Source organism: Falco cherrug, chromosome 7 (genome assembly GCF_023634085.1).
Source record: "Falco cherrug isolate bFalChe1 chromosome 7, bFalChe1.pri, whole genome shotgun sequence".
In the NCBI taxonomy this organism is placed as follows: domain Eukaryota; kingdom Metazoa; phylum Chordata; class Aves; order Falconiformes; family Falconidae; genus Falco; species Falco cherrug.
Window position 1 is genome coordinate 4,746,351 of NC_073703.1, and position 12,937 is coordinate 4,759,287.

General features: G+C 40.2%; 1 protein-coding gene across 4 annotated transcripts in view; it reads right to left on the bottom strand.

The window, feature by feature from the left end:
• PIAS1 (protein inhibitor of activated STAT 1) overlaps positions 1 to 12,937 on the bottom strand; it is a 67,054-nt gene that overhangs the window by 27,502 nt on the left and 26,615 nt on the right. The gene's annotated exons all lie outside the window — the stretch shown is intronic.

Genomic DNA, 12,937 nt, shown 5'->3' on the forward strand with positions numbered 1-12,937 from the left:
AAAAAGGCCAACAGCATCCTGGCTTGTATCAGAAATGGTGTGGCCAGCAGGACCAGGGCGGTGATCATCGCCCTGTACTGTGCACTGGTGAGGCCACACCTGGAACACTGTGTTTGGTTTCGAGCTCCTCACTCCAAGAGGTGCTGAAGCGTGTCCAGAGGAGGGCAATGAAGCTGGTGAAGGGTCTGGAGCACAAGTCTCATGAGGAGCAGCTGAGGGAACCAGGGTTGTTTAGCCTGGAGAAAAGGAGGCTCAGGGCAGACATTAGTCTCTACAACTACCTGAAAGGAGCTTGTAGGCAGGTGGGGGTCGGTCTCTTCTCCCAAGTAGCAAGTGATAGGACAAGAGGAAACATCCTCAAGTTGCACCAGGGGAGGTTCAGATTGGATATTAGGAAAAACATCTTCACTGACAGGGTTGTCAAGCGCTGGAACAGGCTGCCCAGGGAAGGGGTGGAGTCACCATCCCTGGGGGTATTTGAAAGATGTGTAGATGTGGTGCTTAGGGACATGGTTTAGTGGTGGACTTGGCAGTGCTGGGCTAATGGTTGGATTCAATCATCTTCAGGGTCTTTTCCAACCTAAAGGATTCTATGATTTTTGCGTTAGAAAGAAGGGAGGAGCAACATAACTGTTAGCAAAACACCAAAGGTTCCAAAATTCAATCCTTTTTCCATGTTCATTACTGGCTGGTATTAATGCAAGACATTTTTGCTAAACATTGATATGTGATCTTGAGAAGTGCGTTTCTAACTTCTATATTCAGTTTCATCATGCTCTTGCATTGGCCAAATTAAAGCATTACACATTAAAATGGCAGAAAATTAAGAAGTACGGTCTTCAGTGCTGACATGGGAGCTTTCATAATTCTATTTTCTTCATGAACTATAGCTCTAGCACATTTATGAGACAGTAAATAGCTTCTGCTTGAATCAAACATTTTTGCAAAAGAAATAGCCACTTCAAACTCATAACCATTAAAATACCAAAGAAACGTTCAGCATTACCAATAACTGTGTTGTGCACATTGCAGTTAATGAATTTACTCTTAACCAGAATCCACCAAAAATGAAAAAGGCAAGGAGGGAGGCTTTGGGGTTGGGGGGAGGCTGCTTGGTTGGTTGGTTTTAACGCTGCCAGTTTAGACTAAGAACAAAAAGACCTCCAACATTTCTTCTTATGCTGGCTATGCATATGCACTCGTCTTAATAACTGTAAGCAAAAGTCTATGAGCTGATAGATCAATGGTCCCCAGTGATTGGAGAAGTACTTCATCACATGCTGCTTGATGTTTTCTTAGCTGTAAAACAGCATTAATATACACATGCCATGTTTTCAATACATTGCTTTTGTGTACAAGCAATCATTGTGATTATCACGGGAGCAGAGCCAAATTGCAAAGAAGGAAGATACAACTTGTTAATTAAGCAAAGATGATCCAAAAGCCAATCAAAAGATTTCAAAACTTTTGACAAATTGAGCACTACAGACAGACGAGAAGCTACGCTACTCTACACTAAAAGACAGTTACGGTCAGGCTCTTCAACTAGGAATAGGATACAGCTCCACTCCTTGGATGTGTAACTATCAACCAGGAAAAGAGCAAACTTAATCACCGATTGCCCAGTTCAGTGTGTGCTACCGTATGTAAATCTAACTTTTAGGAAGACACATTTCAGCCAATTATAAAGACAAAATGTTAATCTTCACGTTCAGCACAATATTAAGAAATGGCAAGAACAAACTAAGCAAAGAACAAACATGATCAGTTTAACAGAGACACAAAACAACTTGTAAAAGAGGCAGGAACAACACTGAAAACTAGACTATCACATTTGAAAGCATAGTTAAGTTTTACAAGGGCAGTGGTGGTTAAAAGCATTACTTCCATTTTCTAGCTTTCAGTTAAGATCCCGCAATTGCCACTCTAACACCAACACACGCGGCCAACCCCCCACCCACCCACACCTCCCCGTGCAGTAACAGTGTTTGCAGCCAGGCTGCAGCAAAGAAGGTAGGGCAAAATACAACCGCCAGCTGCAAAATCATGGGAAGTTCATTCAAGCAGAGGTCAGTTAAATACAGCAAGGAAAAGTCAACAGCTTTATAAAGACACTGTTTACCACACTTGAAAACCAACTGCCTGTTTATTTTGCTGCCTCACAAGCTATTGCAAACCAAGGCTGTGAGAAGGCTTGTCTTAGGGGAGATGGGGGACGCAGAAGGGGCAGGTTAGGGAGAAGGACCCTGTTTGCCTGTCTGGGGCTTGCCTAGGAGGAAGAACAAATGCAGCAAACAAAACCAAAAGATTCCTCTAGAAGGGAAATGAAATGTTTTTTCTTTGTGGTTTTCTCTAATCTTCTCTCATTTGTTCTCACTCAATCTCTTTATACCCATATCTATTCTTTCTAGATCTACTTGCCCTACAAACGATGCATGAAAATTTCAACAAAACACATTAAACAGAGCTAATTTAACAGCTTTAGCATTAAATATTAGGTTCCCAAGCTTATCTATGACTATACAAACTCCTCTATTTCTAAACCCTTCAGATTTCTCAAGGAAGAGACGTTGGAAATCTGGAATTTAAAGAGTGCAGAAAAGCTAACAGATTTCTATTAATTCATCTGGTGTATCTGCTGTGTTTAAGAACACCAAACAGATCCTGGCAAGTCAAGCACATCATTTACTTCTGAAGTTCTGGAGTATGATTAAAACCAGAAATATGCAAATATATAGTTTTATACAAGAAAATAATTTTGATGGCTAGAAACATGCAACCATGCACTGCAAACAACTATTATTATTTCACAAAGAAAGGCAAAAATAGATCTCCAATTGAAAACCGAGTGGATTAAAATAGAATTTATAATCTAATAAAGCTGGAATCTAGCCAGGACAACAGAGTTAATATGAACATTCTTTAAAAACTTGCCAGGAATGGTTTTTGGGGGTTTGGCTTTCTTCTCATAACTATGAATTATTAAATTTTATAACCATTTCTTTAGCACCCTCCAAATGGTACAGAGCTTGGAGGATTAGTCAAGAGTGGTTTATAGGCCATGTCTCCTTTGCAATCTCAGAAAGGAGGTACAATGCACAAATGTCTAATGGACTTTATTTTATTTTTTTTAATTTACATATGAGAAACAAAGGCACAGTAATGTAAAAAAAACACAAACAACAACCCACAAAACAATGAATCACGAGCATCGCTTTACCTTGCTGCTAAAAAATTTCCTGAATAATTCAGAAATCTGAAAGGGCAGGTTTTGAAAGTATAATAAAAAGCTTTTCAAGCAGACTTATGTAATTAAACGGGTGTCAACAAGAACAGCTTCAGACAAGCCGCATAAAATCCATTTCTCATCTTACCAGAATCTCACCATTTTTGAGGGGGTGCTGAAGCAGGGCGGGTGGAGGAGAGTATTTACTACTACTTCATTCATCCAGCTTAAACCCAGGCAAGGCAATGAACAAAACCTACATTTGCTTGTAAACCATACATACTGTTATTAAGAACCAGCAGCGCAAGCTCAGGTCCGTTGCCTCTGCAGGTCCCCACCATTAGTACAACACACTCTAAAATGCCTAAAACATTGCAAAAACATTACAGAGCAGAGTTTCTTTGTCAAATCTATTATTTTTACCAATTCACTATCACCACAGTTTCCTGAATTATTTCATGCTTACCTCATTCAAGTAATGATCCAAACAGCATATGGAATTGGTATACATTAAGTGAGAGTGACACGTTGATGCCTTGGTTGTGTATTTCATTAAAGCATTTCGTATGAGCAGTGAGTTTTCAAAATCTGAGCAAAAACTGTTTTAATACATGACAGGATCATTCACAGGACCAAACCACTCAAAATTCTATATGAATGTGTAGATACATTATGTCTCTCTAGAGAGAGAGAGAGAGACAATTAGTATTTTATTTATATCAGTAATAATAATGATACATAAAAAACAGATCCTACCAATTTTATTGTTTATTTTGGAAAAACTCTATAGCACTAGCGTGAAAAAAAAAAAGAACCCAGCTTGAGTGGCTGCATTTTCTACAGCTCTAAAAATATTCTATTCCACCTCACCAGTACCCACAGCTAAAAATAGCCACACAATCCTCCTGCAGTAAAATACCTCTTGCTGTCTTGAGAAAAAGCCAGTCTCTAATTTCCATTCAAGAACAGATACCTTAAAATTTTTAATGAATCTTATGTTATCACATTGTTGAGGTGGTGATGCGTCCTAACACAACTGCAGCTGACCATCACTGTGCCAATATACTAAGGTTAATCTTTTCCGTCTATCGTGACCAAGTGCGGCTTATTAAATAGTGAAGGGAACATATTACCTTCTAATGCAGAAAGATACTTGGACTAAAATTAAACTTGCACTTTACAACGTAGTAATTACCTAAGTTCAGGCCATGAGAAAAGCTATCATTGAATTGGCCTATTACCAATGATTTCCAATAATAGCATGTTTATTTGCAAAGGTAAAAATAGTTATGTTAAGTAAGAGTCTCTGGACTATAGCAATTTTTTGCTACATGCTGTAAGATAAACAAGACATGCCTAGTTGGTTATTCACTAACCTAATACAGTACATACTTTTGATCAGCTAAATTTGTCAAGATATTAGAGAAAAACCTAAACACTGTAGAAGTTACCAACCCAACACGTACGTAATTCTTGCTTACCTTCCCCAGACAGGCAAGACACTTAATTTTGTTGCAGCACAGGCATTTTGCTTATTTTTTTTAACAACAGAAGGCATTGTATCAATTCATGTTCAATTCTCTTTCAAGTATCACTGCTAAAAATTTAGTATACTGCCTCCAAGCTAGACCAAAATTACTGCATTTAGATTAAGGCACAGAAAACTTATACCTTTTAAAGAGGTAAAATTCAGACAGGCTTTGAATTATGTTTAATCGCACCAAAAGCCAGGAAATCCAGAACACAATACTGCGTATACATAGTATAAGTGTGCATATATACACATATATGTACATATAAATATATATACACACACACACACACTATCTCATCATAATGTAGTTTGTCCAAAACCTCTTTTATCAGCCCTGACAAGGGTTCATTTATAAAACTGCTTCTGGAAGCAAGATCAAATGCCTATGTACAGTACACTGTAATAACTGTATATAAGCAGACACCAAGCAGCTATATGGGAGAGAAACAGTGCCATGACACACCTTAATGGGGGATCTACATCTCAGGATGCATCATTAGCCCTTTAAAAACCACCACCATTTACGAAGTTCCTGGGTAACACAAGTGTTTATACATAAACACTTCCTCTCTATTAACCACAACCTCTTAGCACCAAGCTCCTGCCGTCTTCTGGAATCAAGCAGCAGTACCTTTTAAGCTGCTGCCCACCATACCTTGAATTTCCTGTTACCTGGTGAAATGCATTTGTAGTGTGCAATATTGGGTCGGTCCCAGCTACACTCCTCCCGGGAGCCACCCTTTCCCGGGAAGGCAGGAAACGTCTCTTGTTAGTGCCTAGAGCCATGCCAGCCCAGGCTAAAGCTGGCCTCTACGCCGGACCAGCTGCATACCAGCATCTCAGAGCAGGGCCGAGGGCTGTGCAGAGCCAGCATGCCCTGCGCAGGCTGCGGGCTTCAGGAGCTCGGCCACACCAACAGGAACCAAGAGAAATTCCAGATCCCCGTTTCTGTTTTGTCACTCGCTCACTGTGACATCTTGGCCATTTTAATCACTTATCACAATGGATGTTGTGTAATCTTAACGTTTCAAAACACTTCAAAACTACTCGAAGGGAAGCATTTTAGTAAACATGTAAATCATATATATATATATATATATAAAAATCATTCTTTCCTTGACAGCAGTGACTAGCTCTTAACCCACTCCCACGAGTTACAGCTGCCCTACACTTGCAAATCCACTGCATTACTGTAAAGTGACAATGCCACATTCTTCAGCTTAAAACAGATGAAAAACTGAACTTGGATTCTGGTCAGTCTGCTGCATTTATCACTTAAGATGATTTTTATTTTCTGTTCAACCTGAGCTTTCAACGGTTAATACTCTGAAGGAACAGGCAGAGCTACAGTGGGGGTGGGAAGGGCAGGGAGTAGAGAAACGAAGGAGCTTATTTGAAATAGTGCCTAAACGTATGTATGAAAATAGCCTGGAAGTACTCCAAGGGCTACAATTAATTCATAAGTATTACGTATTTTATAACTCTCTATGATACATTGTATAAACAGAATAGATCAGCTGGAAACTCTGTGCAATTGGGCAGATATTTATGTTTGATTTTTTTTTTTAAATCAGTCATGCATTAGAGCATTTCTGAGCAATGAGGATTTCTAAAGACCTACACTAAGTATTAAGGGATAATTTCATGACAACCTTCCATGCCAGAACCCTCCGCCCTCTCAGCCAACCTCTGTGGAGTAAATACACAGCTACCCCAGCTCTCCTCTCACCACTGCCCTTCATGGGCCCACAGATCTTCTCTGCTTATCTGTGCCATCATTTTGCCAGAGGGAAGGAACATCACTGGATCCTCCATACTCAAGTTAAGTCACTTGATTTCTTTAGACACCTAAATGTATGTCCCAGAACTCAACTGCTGCCATTCAGGCTGGAACATTTTAGCCTCTGTTCCTAAGAGCACCGACAGCAGTGAAGCACTTCAAATGAGCAGTACTAAAAAGCTAGCACTGCCAAATCCCTACACAGGGTATCCTGCTTCCAGCATATTTTTACTCTCAACAGGAAAGTTGCAAGTTTTATAAGGCAAAAAATTAAGTTCACAATTCGATAACAAGAGTCCCTAGTAAACTCTCTACCAGGATTAGCATAACCCATACCATCATCTTCTAACAGCCATCATAAAGGGAGATAAAAGTATCTCTAAAAGACTCCAAGTTACTGAAGACTTCCAAGTCCTGGCAGCATTTCCAATAACTACTAAATGATCTCAACATCTCGGTTGCAAAAGGAAATCTTTAAAAGTACATATTGCAATAGCACAGCTTCCTCTCTCATGCTGTGTGAGCACTGCTGCTAGGCCTCAAGCTCTCCAAACACTTGAAAGACCACTCCAAGCTCAGATTGGTTCACCGATTATTAACGGATTACTCACATGCTTTTGAGTCAACCACGTGGTTTGCTGTAATTCCTTCTACTAAAAGCTTTTATTAGAACCATAGAATATCCTGAGTTGGAAGGCACCCATGAGAATCATCAAACCCAACTCCTTATCAAATTATCAATTATCAAAAAGATATCCTAATTTGATCTTGGAAAGCAAAGTGGCTTCCTAGATCCAGTCACATCAGCGCATATCCTGTGAGGTCCTGGAATTTGGGCGATCTCAGCTCTATACGCATGAGGAGATTGAGCAATCAGCTGAAGTGAGCAGTTACAAATTATAGTCCTTTTCTTGTAGCACAAGAGCTGCCCGGTTGGTTAAAGCAGTCTCGTACTTAAACGGAGTCTAGACTATGGAAAGATTCTCTATACGTACCACCTGCAAATACATGTTGAAGTCAAAAAAAGAAACTTCAGTGCACTGTAATTCTAGTTCAGCTACAGCCCATGAATAAGAGAGCTAATATTTCAGCTTATTCTTGCACAATTAAAAGCTGTAGAGCCGGAAGTCAGAAAGCTGAAGCCCAAGCTGAGAATATAGTGTTTTGTTGAACTTCCTCCCACAAAGAACATTAAAAAAAATAATAAACACAGAAGACAGTAAAAGCGTGACTTTCATATAAACCATTGCACAGAGCAACAGATCAGCTTGCTGATATATGGAAGGGAGAAATACTTGCCAAACAAAACTTTTATAGTACCCACCCTAGATTTCTAAGCACTTAATTGTTTAATAGTGGTACCTTGAACTACAGTCACCCTGAAGATTTTAGTCAGATCAGTTGCAGATCTGTCTTTAAGAATGCAGCATATCCAAGTAACCACGATCAATCACAGTCAAAAAGAAAATTTCAAGGTAAATCCAAGTCGAAAGCATGAACACTAGTTAGTAAGTACATAATTCCTGAGGGCAGGCACCAGGGGTGAAATTCTGCTTATTGGAGAAATCCTGTTATTAAGAGACCACAGATTAAGAAGTTAAACTAAGACCTAACCAAATCAAGACAAGCCTCAGCAGAGCCACTGGAAGCTTCTTTCACCCGATGAAGCCAGTACCTGGAGTCTGACAGCACCCTTTCTGTAAGTGATACTCTGACTCCCCAAAAAGCCCAACGTTTCTCTCCTCCTTCCAGGAAGCTGAGACCTGTAGGCAAAAATCCCAATTTCCATGGCTCAGATTTGAGTTTCATTGTTGTGTTCCATATCACTTAAACCTGAAGCACAGCAAATAAATTGCAGGACGATCATCTGTATGCCATTCAGACAGCTTTTAAAAGAGTAGCATAGACTACAGCCTCTTTAAATAGAAACTAAAAACTTAATTTCCCCTTACAGGTTAAAATGTTTTTTGGAACAACTACACAGCTAAATCAATTAGGAATGGCATATGCTGTAACAAGAAGTATTTTTAAGATGTTAGTTAACTATCTAATGTCCCTTCCATAGTAATCTGGCAAAATTTTGGTACTGATTACTCATCTCATAGTAAACACATTTCACCACACAAAAGAGATCTTATCTGTATGTTCAAAATTACTTTTAGAAAATTTGCCTTATGCTTAAAATCAACCCATTAACAGTGTCTGTGCACTGAGGGCTGAGAATAGGTAAAAATTAAATGAAAGCTGCAGCTTCACTTGAGCAAGTAAAACCAAATTTTTGCTATTTAAAGGAGTCCCTACTCAAATGAAAACAGAGAAGTCAAAATAATAAGGCAACTTTCATACATTCCATCGAGCCCAAATTGGATAGCTTTTCCTCCTACCCCACCAAAAAAAAAAAAAAAGTCATACAATTATATCGAACCGTGGTTAACCATGGGGCAGAGGGCTCAGACTTCTCACCAGTGCTGCAAAAGCTCAGCGAAAAGACTCATCCACCAACATACATTTTCAGAATATCGAGCTTTCCTAGTTGACTTGTACACAAAATCATCCAGTATAGATGCTTCCTCAGTTTTGCAATGAGGATGACTAGTAAAATATGGCTCAAATTCAACAGCTCCACTAAACACGGCCAGATAATCTCTTAGTTTCAGATAAACAAGCCCACTGACAGTCTTCTTGGGAGTAAAGAAAATGGTGTCATCCCCTGACAGCACAGCCAGCATTAACCATAACTGTCAGTATTAGCCACACAGCTCTGAAAGAGCTACACAGGAGTCATGCACTTGAAACACTCAGAGAGGAGCAATCCGAGCAGAGTAACAGCAGGAGAAGAGTCCCACCGTTAGTGAGGCCTAGCTGTTATTTTCAGTTCTTCAAACAAGAACAAGTTGAGGTAGCACAGGCTAAATTTACGAGTTCAACTAGATAGGCAAGTCTGCTCTTCTGCAGGCATCCTACTCACTGCTACAAGTTGTATGGGCTGCTGCAAGCCAGAGAAGGTTAGAAAATGTTAGCCAACAGCCTTCTAACCTTAGCTTTTCACATATGCTTCAGCCAGCCATGCACAAGTAGATTCTCAATAGCTGTTGTTGAGAAGGGTACAGATGGACGAAGTACAGCATTTTCCCCTTGCCATGAATCCAGCCCAGCAAGCAGTAAGCACGTCGATTTTAATCACAGTTCAAGAGCTACATTTTGAGGAAGCAAGTGTAAGAAGGTAACATCCATTTCCTGCTTTTGTTCTTGACATTAAAAATAATAGTTTGCAAATTTAATTTCCTTATCTGTTATTCACATTAGCTTGTGTACTACCCACCTACGTAAAATATTTGGGTACAGAATGCATGTTCAAGTGCCCTGCTGTGCAACTCCCTTCCCTGAGGCTTTGTCAAATTGTTGTTTTTCAAATTAATAATCACTTACTTTATAGGACAGAAAACTACTGTAGCAAACCTTCCAAGCAATTCCACCTTGACTTGGGAAAGACAAGGGAGAAAGACATCCAAAGATGTGCTTTGGCCAACTTTTACCTAACAACTATAATTTCAGAAGAATCTAAAGATCTTCAAATCAGCAGAGATCACACTCATTCTCTGTCTCACGCACACTTTTTCTCTATTCTGGTTAAGTTCCATTTTAAGCAGGCAGATAATTATTCAAAACCCCCGATCAGGTCATCGATTCTTCCTGTGGTGGATGGAAACAGAGTGAATTCAAGTTTCTTATCCCTACCCCATGAGGAATCTGATGAGAAAAACCAAGCAGGAGATGTTGAAATGCTGGCCAAATGCCAGGGAGAAGTTCTGAGTGTTTATGACAAGTACCTGCCATTTGAAAACAAACCCAGGGAACTTAGAAATTTGACATTTGATGAAACCCACACTGTTTGCAGCCTTGAGAAAGATGCTCAAACCATCTGGGGCAAAAACTCAACAAATAATTTAAGACTTTTTAGAGTATCAGCAACTGTATAGATGGAGAAAATTAATACAAGTCTGCTCCACACCTGCATTTAAAACTGCTAAGTTCGATGCACAATTGACTCAAGTTGTTTTGAAAGTGTATAAAGCTGCATATCACAGGTTATTAATCCAACAGGTTTTGTTCATTAACATATACATATTTATTACTCTAAAATACCTTCGTGACATTTATAGTCAGCAATTTTACAATCTGTAGCAACATTACTTTCCACTACAAAAGGAAACAACCAATCATTCAACAAGGCCAAGTGCAAGGTCCTGCACATGGGTCAGGGCATTTCCCAGCACAAATACAGGCTGGGCAAAGAATGGGTTGAGAGCAGCTCTGAGGAGAAGGACTTGGGGGTGCTGGCGGACGAAAAACTCAACATGACCCAGCAACATGCACCTGCAGCCCAGAAAGCCAACTGTATCCTGGCTGCATCACAAGAAGCGTGGTCAGCAGTTCAAGGGAGGCTGATTCTCCCTCTCCACTCTGCTATCCTGAGACCCCACCTGCAGCGCTGTATCCAGCTCTGGGGGCCCCCAACATAAGGACATGGACCTGTTGGAGCAAGCCCAGAGGAGGCCACAGAGATGATCAGAGGGCTGGGGTACCTCTGCTGTGAGGACAGGCTGAGAGAGTTGGGGTTGTTCAGCCCAGAGAAGCGAAGGCTCCAGGGAGACCTTACAGCACCTTCTAGTACCTAACAGAGCCAACAGGAAAGCTGGAGAGGGGCTTTTTACAAGGGCCTGTAGTGACAGGACAAGGGCGAATGGCTTTCAACTGCAAGAGGGTAGACTTAGATTAGCTATAAGGAAGAAATTCTTCACCGTGAGGGTGCCACAGCACTAGCACAGATTGCCCACAGAAGCTGTGGCTGCCCCATCCCTGGAGGTGTCCAAGGCCAGGTTGGACGGGGCTTGGAGCAACCTGGGCTAGTGGACTGTGTCCCTGCCCATGGCAGGTGGGTTGGAACTACATGATCTTTAAGATCCTTTCCAACCCAAACCATTCTACGATATGCATGGATATTGAAGCTCTCCCTTCCTCCAAAAGCACAAGAAAAAAAAAGCTTTTTAATAGTATTACTTCAGACAAGCAGAAAGACATCTGCAGACAGGATTCACATGTAAAACAAAAATACCAAACATACCCTAAGTTAACTGAAAGGACAAAGATTGCTTAGAAAGGTACCTGGTTGGAATTATACCCACTTCCATTTTCTTACCCTGACACTCAAGAGTCTACAACTATTGTATATAAACTCCTCAAGCAGTAAGACATGACAGAGCGTGAATTACGATCTCTTCATTTGGGGCCGGTTTGTCAGACACAGAGCTGACAGCAAAGTGTTCTTACCACATCTGGGAATAAATGCATACCATAATTCCTGCACTGGAATGTCTTATTGAAATTATATCATTATTTTTAAGTATTTATAATGTAAAAGTGATGAGACACATACTGAGTACCTAATTATCCTGTACCACCACCATTGCCTTGAATGCTTATTAATCAATTAGGTTTTAGATTAAAGCTAAACAGATGTAGTATACCTCTTCAAAGAATACCTGAAGCAGATTATAAAAAGCTATCTGCTTTTTCCCCTCAATGCCTGTTATAACAGTTAAAACAAAAAAATACACAAACAACTGTGCAACATACTTCAGAAACCCGCAGACCACCACAACCACTCACATATCAGGCCTCCTACATTCCTGAAGATGTTCAGACTGTTAATGTAAAGTACCTGCTCATTTCTGTTTACAAGGGATCTCTTCCACAAATGCCTTTTTTTTTTCCACTCACCCACCATCTCCCCATATCTACTTTCACATATCTCCTCCTCTTACCAGATATTCTTAGTCAATCTTTTCCAGGGTTTCAAGGCAGCAGAAGGTTCCAACGTGCAAGCAGCCCCTCCAGAAATCAACAGGACTATTGTATTTAAGCAGTATTTAAGAGTACTAAAAGTTAACCGTGCCATTAAGTGCTACGTGCAGTCAGAGCCAGAAAAATTACATTGTTATATAATGCTCTGTAAGCACCAGATTATTCTCAGAAGCTACACAGGTGATTTATACCTTAACACAAAAGACAGTTTAAAGAAAAGTAGCCACAACTGCAAAAGAACCACAAGTCTTCCTCAACTCAGATGTCCAGGCTGTAACGGATCACAGCAAATATCTAGTCTGGCATTCTTTCCCAGCACAGATGAGAAGATTTTGTGGGCTTGACGGATTCAGGGGTATTTTTGTTTTGTTTTGCTTTTTAAGTAATTAAACTCTATGGTTTAGAAGAACTACTGAAAGCAGTCAGATTTTTTCATTTTTTTCAGGTTTGGTTTGTTTCCTGCCAAACTCACCCCTTAAATATAAGGGATCTTTGAACCATATTTAGTGGCTCAGCTAAAGCAACTAATGAG